The sequence below is a fragment of the Pezoporus flaviventris genome, unplaced genomic scaffold (genome assembly GCF_033815535.1).
Source record: "Pezoporus flaviventris isolate CSIRO_AGI_PZ_B2104156 unplaced genomic scaffold, CSIRO_AGI_Pfla_v1 ptg000007l, whole genome shotgun sequence".
Lineage (NCBI taxonomy): Eukaryota > Metazoa > Chordata > Aves > Psittaciformes > Psittacidae > Pezoporus > Pezoporus flaviventris.
This window is the reverse complement of record NW_026892555.1, coordinates 49,565,232-49,575,704: the sequence shown is the minus strand read 5'-3', so window position 1 is coordinate 49,575,704 and position 10,473 is coordinate 49,565,232.

Below are 10,473 nucleotides of genomic sequence, written 5' to 3'. Positions count from 1 at the left end.
GAAGAAAACCTTGTGAATATTATGGAAGTGCTGTTGTACATATGCAGCTAACCAACCTGAAACTGCTGGGTTTTCTCAGGAGGAGGTTCAGTATATCTCTGTTCATTGCCAACTCAGAAGTTTCATGGTGCTATTAGCAGTTGGTAATTTCAGGGTCATCTGTTAAACATAATTGTTGGTCTTTTAGGCTTAATTCAAAATCTAAATAGCCTCTTTTCTAGCTATCCAAAATCCCAGCTGTCCCCAGCCAGCCATCAGATCTTTCAGTGTCAGTCAGATGATTCCTCTAAAGCAGAATTTGAAGTGTATTAGAAAACCAGTGATAAGGGAAGCCAGCTAATGTAAAAGGACAGTTTAAGATCTGGTTTCCTTTTAAAAAAGAATATTATCTGTATCAGTTGTTCTGTATTTTGTGGTGGAAACATGTGTCAAGCCTTGTATAAAAAAAAAAACCCTTCTCTGAAGAGTACAAACTTGGTAAAAAATTAAAGAACAAGAGAGAAGATAAGGATGAGGAATACAGGATAGTAATGAGATGTTGAGGTGTGAATATGATGAGTAGCAGTCCTAGGTATTATGCACATCTCAGGTGTTCCTAAGAAATGGTATTTTTTAAATCTCTTTCTACTTTTCTATTTTGGTATGTTAAAATACACACATTCCAAGGAAAAAATAGGTGAAGCATATGTTAATAAAGTATTTTACTAACAACATTGACAAAAGAAGTTTTTTTCAGTTCTAAATTCCTTTTGTGGCACTTTGATGATTTGAGAACTGTAATTTTCAGAAAATACTTTATTTGGTACATCTGCTGTTATTTTAGCAGGACAATGTTAAAAATCTGTGTCTGGGTGTTCTCTACTACTTTAGGCCTTTTAAAATTATGGCTGATTGCAAAAAGACTTCAGTTCATAAAGCAATAAGAAGTAATTCTAAGCTGCTTCTATATGTAGAGTACATCAAGTGTCATAATCAAACTTACTTTTATGAAGCTTCAGGTTTGAGTATGATTTTTGAAATGTCGAATTAGCATATGACCTTTACTTGTATTTTTAAACTTCTATGAAGTAAAAAGAATTATACCAGTAGGTTATGTTTTTGGAATAGTGATTGCTAGGCATGAACTCCTGTGGAAACAGCAAAGTTTCTTTTGCAAGATTAAACGTTACTAAAAAGTGAAGTGAGCAGCTCTTACCTTTTTATAGGACTCAGCTCAGGTAGGTGTCTGTAAAGAGCAGTAAAGAGTTGACTTTGAAAATCAATTTCCAAACCACATAAACAACTATAAAATTACAGGAGGAAAATGCTACTGTGCCTTGAGATGGCATCCCTTCCCTCCAGCATGTCAGTTGTACCACACAGCTTGGTGTCATCAACAGTTGCTGAGGGTGCACTTGATCCCGCTGTCCATGTCATTAATGAAGATATTAAACAATACTACTAAACATTTTCTGAATGGTCTGACAGTCTAGATCTTGCTCGACTTAACTTTTGATATAGTAACATGCTTATGGTGTAATGAGTAGGAGTGTCTTAGTGCAGCAGCGCATTGCTGTCCCGTGATCTTCAGCCCTTACCTGGGTGGAGATTGCTTTTTCAAGTGAACAGGGCTATGGAAAGGAGCTGCTGCTCACAGAGCCAAGGTCTAAACTGCAAGACCTGAAAAATGCTTCTCTGGTTTAGCTGTGTGCCCTGGACACCCCTTGGCTCCATAGAAATGACTCTCAGGATCAGGAGGAGCCTCACTGAACTTTGGTCAGGGCTGGCATTACAGAAGAGATATGTGCTGTGACCTAGTATTAATCAAGGGCTCTGCTGTTCCAGAAAGCAGCATGATAAATTCTGTTGCTTAAAATTTCTAGGTATTTTCCATTAGTGATGGTGACTGATTGCTGATGTTGTTTCAGGAAAGTGGGGAGTTGGAGAAAAGCAGGAAGAGGAACTGGTAGGTGTCGGTAAGCTGCTACCCGTGCAACAAAGGCAGGCATTTGTCTTGTTAGGATTGTGTCTGTCTTACAGCCAAATTCGCCTTTGTGGCATTGGCAAAGCTTGAGTCTGCAGCTGTTAAACAGTTAAAAATCATTGTACTGGGAGGGGTGAGAGGAGATTTTGGTTGTCATAAGCAGCTTGCATGCACCAGTCTAACTAGAGGTCTTTGGCAGAGGATGCTTCTGCAAGACATGGGGCTCACAGGTTGTTCACAACGGAAGAAGAGACCTTCATACAGAGTGGTACATTAGAAATCTTGCCCAGAAAGCTTTCTGTGGCTCAATCACAGATGGTCTTTGTTTCTGGAGAAGACATCTTGGTAACTCCAGCCTAAATGGTGGTCACCTGAGAAGAGAACAGGTATAATACTCGTTGTGGCCCAGTGCTCAGATAAGAGAGGGCATGACTACAGATGCTAAGTCTATGGCCTGGTTTGAGAGAAGAGCATTTGTAAGGCTGTGATCAGACAGCAATGAGGGGTGACTGCTCTGCCAGTATTCTGTAGAGTTGTGTGTGTGTATTTGTGTGTACATGCAGAGCTGGTCTGTTGGAGTAGTGTGAATCAGGGGTATACTGGCCTTTCAATAACAATCAGAGTTGTGCATTACTAGGAATTTATCACCTTTGTATTTTTACTTGTCAGTGCCCTGATGCTACTAATGTATGGGAAAAGGTACTTTCATTTGGTTAGAGATACCCTGATAACATGCATGGTTTAAAAGCTTGCCTGGAGACTGCATGATAAGTATGTTTTTGCTGGTGTTTTTTCAAAGGCCTACATCGACACTGATAAATGAACAGCAGAGTAGCTGCCAAGGTGGGTTTCTGTGGCTCTGGCCACATCTTGACAGCGCAGGAAGCATGCAGAGGGCTGGACAGAGAGGTGGTTTCACTGGTCCTATGGCAGCTTCAGTTTACTTTAGCATCACTCAAATGACAGACCAGCTCTAACTAGGCTGGATCACCTTGCTGAGCCTAGCTTTCAGGATTTTCATTGCTGACATAAAGGAGGTGAGGCTAATACCTCCTCAGGGTTGTTTTTTTGGTGGATTGGACATTTTCACCTGCAAGCATTTTTTATTAAACTTGTTGAACTCGGGGGGTATACTGCAGAGCTTGGCTTTCAGCTTTGGCTCTGAGCCTGCTGTGTGGGTTGTCCTGGAATTAAAGACCACCAAACTGCAGGTGGTCCTCCTCAGCGGTTCTCTGTTCCAGCTTTCTAAGTTTTTAGTTCCCTATCAGTCCTCTGAGATGAGGGGTTGGGAGGCGCCATTGACACTGGGGTCTTGGCACTGAAATCTCAGTGTTGTTTTCCTTAAGAAATATGGCATTTTTAATCTTTTCCCTGTGATGAGAAAACTTGAAATTTCTATTACCCATATCAGAACATTTACCTGTTTCAGTTAGTACTTTGCCACTTACTTAGGACAAAATAAGTCTGACTTTCCATAAGCGCTGGTTATTGCAGTTTAGTTCTTCATTTGTCCTTTTCCATCTTCTGCTTCTCAATTGATTTGCTTCAATCAAGCATCCATTTATACATCAGTAACTTTGTTTTGTTACATAAGAGTCTCATTGGTGTTACTGGAATTGCCTTAGATTTCATGTAACTGTTGGGAAAGAGTGGCCATAGAAGTGTGGTTTAGGAAAACCCAATTTGAATTGATTTGTCTCCTGTTCTCACAAACAGCTGTGCATAACAGAGTGTAGCATGGGGTTGGAAACAAGTAGTTGCTGGTGAAGAAGGACAGAGGGCCTGCAAGTGACAGCATCCTAGGATGTGCAACTGCAACCATCCTGAGGCATCTGAAGTACAAGACCACACCCTGGGAGCTGAGAATTTGAAATCATAACAATAATGAATTGGCTGCTGTAACAAGGACATAAAAATGTGCAAGCCATGTGAGAGAAAGTTGTGATTTCTCCGTTAATCCTTGTGTTGCTTAATTTGTAGAAATGAAGATAAAAAAGAATCGGCAGTAAATGAGATAAACAGAAAACAGTATTGCAGCAGGATTTTTTTCCACAATTTTATTTACCAGTTTTCTGATGCTTCCTGTCTGATAATGAAAGAATGAAGTGAAGCCTCATTTGAGGACCATAAAGGAAATGATAGTCCTGCTTCTGAATATAGGTGACTTTCCAGGTCAGCTAGAGAGATAGTATTCATGTACTGCTAATAAAATGCTAAGAAGGCAAATATTTTAGTAAGATCTTTTCACCCTGACATTCAATATGCAGTGCCATGTCTTCTTTTTCCCCCTGTCAGTAAGTAAATGATCTTAAAATAGAAGCATTGCTTATTGCTAGTTGGAATATTGGGCATCCTCACTCAGTTCTCCTTTTATTTTGTAAAAAATGAACATCATCTGCTGAGGGAGGGGGAGGTCAGACATTCTTGTTTTGGCTGTAACATTATTTGCCTCAGGTTAAACCTTGTGGATCTGGCAGTCCTGTAAGTAACCCAAACCTGTGGGATATTACACACCTTGGCCTGTCTTAGACCTCCTCTTTTTTCCATTCTGTTTCCCTTCTTAAGCAGCCATTTTTAGCAGTGTGAGAAAATGAAGGACTGTAAAGAGGATATAACAAAGTGGAAACTGATGCCCAAGATGCAATGGAATAATGAGAAGAGAATTGTGTGCTTTCCTAGTCTATTCTCTAGCTGGTGCCCCTGCAATGCTCATGGCTCTCTGAGCCTCTACTGTGGGCTAGCTCATAAAGACATTTTAAACTTTACAATCTGTAAAGTTCAGTAGAATCACAGAATGGTTTGGGTTGGAAGGGACCTTAAAGATCTTCTAGTCCAACCACCCTTCCATGGGCAGGGACACCTTCCACTAGACCAGATTACTCAAAGCCCCATCCAGCCTGGCCTTGAACACAGCCAGGGATGGGGCAGCCACAGCTGCTCTGGGAAACCTATTCCAGTGCCTCACCTCTTCCTTCCTTCCTTCTATCTGATCTAAACCTTCCTCTTTCAGCTTAAAGCTATTTCCCCTTGTCCTGTCACTACATGCCCCTGCAAAAAGTCCCCCTCCACCTTTAGTCCTTTAGGTACTGGAAGCTGCTCTAAGGTCACCCTGGAGCCTTCTCCAGGCTGAACAAGCCCAACTGTCAGCCTGTCTCCATAGCAGATGTGCTCCATCCTTTGGAGCATCTTCATGGCCTCCTCTGGACTCTCCTGTGCAGGTCCACATCCCCCTTTTTGTTGGAACTGCAGGTGGAGTCTCACGAGAGTAGAGGGGCAGGATCACCTCCTTCGACTTGCTGGTCATGCTCCTTTTGATGCAGCCCAGGGTACGGTTGGCTTTCTGGGCTGTGAGCACACACTGAAGCTGGCTCACATTCAGTTTCTCATCAACCAACACTCCCAAGTCCTCCACAGGGCTGCTGTCAATATATTCTCCGCCCAATCTGTATTTGTGCTTGGGATTGCCCCAACTCAGGTGCGGGGTCTTGCACTTGGCCTTGTTGAACTTCATGAGGTTGGCATTGGTCCCCCTTTCAAGCCTGTCCACGTCCCTCTGAATCCCATCTCTTCCCTCCAACATGTTGACTACAACACACAGTTTGGTGTTTTCAGCAAACTTGCTGAGGGTTCACTCAGTGCCACTGTCCATGCTGCTGATAAAGGTATTAAGCAGCACCGATCCCAATACTGGCCCTGGAGAAGACCGCTGTTCTCTACTTGGACATTGAGCTGCTGGCCACAACTCTTTGAATTCGACCATCCAGCCAATTCCTTATCCACCAAATCTCTTAGCCTATTAGGAGATGGTAGCATTTTTCAACACAAAAGAGTGAGTGCATTTCCCTTGGTTGGCATTGTTAGCACAGTGAACATCGCACACAGCTGGTTGCAGGTCAATTGCAGAAAGTACAAAATCTGAATTTAATTTCTGACCTTTTTTTCCCCTATCATATTTTTAATTTTTAAAAACTATTTTGCTTAAAGAAGGATTCAAGTTAAACAACTGTGTTATTCATGCAAATTGCAAGATGAGGGTCAAAAAGACAAAAACATTGTAGTTTGCTTGTCAAAGGATTATTCTGATGTAACCCCAGCTGGCAACTAAGTTCCACACAGCTGGTCACTCACTCCCCCTTGGTGGCATGGGGAAACAGGCAGAAACAGCACAGATGCTTTGAGATGTGCCTACTTTGATATGGACATATTTACAGCCACATATACTTCTGCATGTCTTGCCCCCATGTGGATTCATCCACAGGTCACTGTCCCTTTGACTCAAGTCCCTATTGGAGCTCCAGCCTGTCCAGTACAGTGGCACAAAACACAGTGATGCCATGGCCATCAGCCAGCCCAGGCACATGGCCATTGCTGTTATAAAAGTGTTCCCAGGCACAGGAGAGTAAGAGGATCAGCAGTACAGTACTACAGCAAGCAGCGAAAGCAAAAAGCATCCACTAACAAGCACTAGACTCTAATATACAGAGGAGCAGGCAAGCACAGGAGCCTGCTTCTTAAGAGAGAAACAGTTTTAACAGCAATAAATGCAATCTAGCACTTTCCAATCAAATCTGTTGTTATCTTGAACCCTTCAAGCCTTATACTGAATGCCAAAAAGGACTGTCCTGATTCAACCCCAACAGGCAACTGGGCTGCTCGCTCACTCCCCTCCAAGTAGGGTGGGGGAGAGAATCAGAAGAGTAAAAGAAATCAGGTAGGTTAAGCTAAAGACAGTTTAATAACTTAAGTAAAAGCTGCATGTCCAAGGAAAGCAAAACAAGGAATTCGTTTACTACTTCCAATGGTCAGGCAGGTGTTCAGCCATCTCCAGGAGAGCAGGGCTCCATCATTCTGATGGGTACTTGGGAAGACAAATGCTGTCACTCCAAATGTTCCCCCTTCCTTCTTCTTTCCCAGCTCTATATGCTGAGCGTGATGCCATATGGCATGGGATATCCCCGTGGTCAATTGGGCTCACCTGTCCCTGCTGTGCCCCTACCAACTTCTTTGTGTGCCCCCAGCCCACTCACTGGTGGGGTGGCACAGAAAAGGCCTTGGCTCTGCGTAAACACTGCTCAGCAGTAGCTAAAACATCCCTGTGGTATCAACACTGTTCTCAACACAAATCCAAAACATAGTCCCATACTATCTGCTATGAAGTAAATTAATTCTATCCCAGCCAAAGCCAGCCCAAGGAAGCAGAAATTATTATCTATAACTTAAAATTGGAATAATTGCTAATAATGTAACAGGCTAAAAATGTCAGCAATGTGGGTCATGATTTTGCACGATCATTAACTGAAGTTTGTAGCTAAATCTTACTATTTTTTTAATAGTATTGTCTTTTATACTATTAATTTAGGAGACAGCTTGTTGAAAATATTTTTATGACTCTGTTAACTCCCCTCAAACTGTTCAGTGTGTGGTTTTAACTATGTGACCTTTGTATCTTTCCTTGCTATGCGCACACCAAAAGTTAGGCTGAATTCAGAGAGAAAGTATGTGTCCTTTTCTGAGGTTCATGGTTCATCTATTGGTTCATATAACTTCAAAGAGACAGTTCTGACATAAAAACCACATTTTCCCGCATCAAAGTGACCCAGTCAAAACTTCCATCTAAAATTTTATGAGGCCTACAGCCTAACTCATTAAAAGAACCCAAGAGAGTTTAGATTACAGAGTGCTATTTCTGACCAACTAAAGGGCAGGCAAAGTTACAAGATTTCTAAATTTCTAATAAGGTCAAGGAAGTGCAGAACATAAGAGGAATCCAAACATTATTACAATCTTCACTGTGTGATGCAACTCACATATACGTAATTTTTTGAGTCCTGTGCACTTCAAGGTTAATTGTCATAACCCTCAAAGTAAAAAAATGCAACAGGAATCAACAATGTTAATGTTCCTCCTAACATTACAGGAGGAAATTTTCTGGTTTTGTAGTGCTGAAAAGCCTCATTTACAGAGACTGGGAACTGTCTTACACAACAATTTCATTTTCTTGATATAATCATGGCTTTGGATAGCCATTTACATAATGACATTATAGGTCTGTAAGAGAAACAGGATTATATTATTCCATAACAAAGTTACTGAGGTTTTGGTATTATACTAAGACTCTGCTTTTACATATGATTTTATGAGAATGCTCTTTAAAGGAAATGATTTGCCCATTATCACACTGCTCTTTTGGAGGTCTTAGGTATACCTCTGAAGCCCAGGCCTTTTGCCTGCTGGTGATAGTTGTCAGTTTCACTCTGTATCACTATGGTCAACAAACTTCTTCTAAATGTGTAGCTTGTCTGTTATTGTCCCCTGCATACACATATGAGAAGGTGAAAAACAATAAACTGAATATCTATCACACGTTTCTTTACAGGAAGATTTGATTATTGTATAAAGTGGTGTGTGCAAAAGAAGATATCCCATAAATTTGGAGAGGAATGATGGGCAGTGAATAGTGATCAGATAGTGGATTGGTCCTCTCTGTGGGGGATGCGCTTCCTTGTAGTCAATCCCTCCATAGTGGTGAATACTCTGCTTGGAAAGGTTGCATCAATACCAGGGGATTCACTTAAAATGAAGGTGTTGTCTCTGAGCTTTTAATTCTCAGTCATAAATCTTTGCCAGAAATCTAAATAGCTCTCTTGAGTTTTCCAGATCTGATTATAATGCAAAGTCTCTTTGATGACTGTAGTAGCAAAAGAAAGTGAAAATAAATCCAAACGTAGAGTTAAGAATCCCTTTGCAGCCCAGAGATGTGAGATCATATCTGTTGTCATTTTTTACTGTCTAGCCATTTATGAAATGCTTATCCAGTGAAGATGTAATAGTTTTCATTTAAAATCTTGATACTAGATATTTAGTCTGAGACCAGCTGTGACACTTAAGTATTTCCTGCTTTGATGAACCAGATGATGGTATAATCTAATTAGTCTCCTCATGAGAAGCAGTCAGATGTATGATAGCTTTCCTATTTAAGAATCAGTAAAATGGCAAGATGGTAAAATCTGTCAGGGCATCTGTAACATGAATGTTTTATTATGAAAAAATGGAAGTTTCATACAGATCTGATTATAGAGGACTACTTATCTTGCTTTGTAATAGGAAGGGATTAGCAAAAAGTTGTTATCCTTTTTCATACTCTATATATTTGTGTGGTTTTGAGAGAAGCGAGTGTGTGAGTAAGGTTTACAGATGCAAGTATTAAGTTTTCTTTCTCTCAGGGTGTACTGTAGGTGATGGCTTAATTTTCGCAAAACATTCATTCTCACCTCTCTGCATAACAGTACTTGGAGGTTCATGTGATGGTTCTTAGCTGGTATGGACATAGGCAGTTTCACTGAAGTTGGTGAAATGCTAGTTTACATGAGCAAAACCATAGCCCTTTTCCTGACAGCTCCTGGTGTCACTTTCTCCATCATTGATGATCCCTTCTGTGAATTTCTCAGCTTATTTGGCCTGTAGAAAACAACAGACATCTTGGTATAAGGCGGGCATAGTATTTTCTAAGCCATCTGTGACTATTTTTTGATTCATCTTTTTTCCATGTGACCACAGCCATTTTACTTTCTGCATCAGAAGTAGATCCTTCCATGTCTTGCAGGGGCATCAAACCAAGCCATAACTACAGGCTGCATGTGTTTATGCTTAATCCTTTGCCTTGAAGGAGCTGAGCTGCTGCTAACGGTTAAGGGTATTTGCAGTTTCCTGACTAGTGAATGTTGCAGCCTTGTGTTATGATCTGGATTCATATCCCACCTCTTGTAGAACTGAGCTACAGCCTGCTCTTGCTACCTAACACTTTTAACCTCTTTTATATCTTTTATTGATCATTAGAAACACCACAGACCACAGTTTTAGAAGTACTGAGCTAAGTGTCTAGCAATTCTCACTTCTATGTCACATGGTGTGCTGGAGCTATGCTTTCTCATTCATGGTAACACTTTCACCTGCAGACATTCCCTTTTATCTGCTTGTCCTAGTATAGCTTGTTCATGTTTTGATACAAAACTGCTTAGATTGAAAAAGACCAAATATTTCAGGAGGCTTTCTAAAAGCAGCTAAAGCATTTATCTGCTTCGGTTACAAGTATTCCAGTTCTGTCTAAGAGGCCTCTATGTCTGGGGAGAGCTTAATATCATGCAGTTCTCCCACTGGATGGAGATCTTTAATGTATCATTTGTGAGTAGTAGGTCTCTTCTTTGACATTTACAGTTGCTGTTGCCATTTTTTACCTTCTAACGTTTCCAGGCAGTGTGTCTTCCAGGAAGGCCTGAGCTGTCTCAGGCTGAGGTTCACTTGCCTCCTCTGGGAAGTTGTTTTGCAGTTTCAAATACCTCAGCTATTCATAAAAAGGCAATGCGACTTTGTAGCTCTGTGGAGTACATCTGTCTCACTGACTCATCACAGAGATGCTGAAAACAAATATACTTGCCAGTCCTGGTAGCAGTGCTTGGTTGGTTGCCTGTTTCATGCAGTTGGAAGCACAAAAGGAAGGCTTCTCAGGAAGG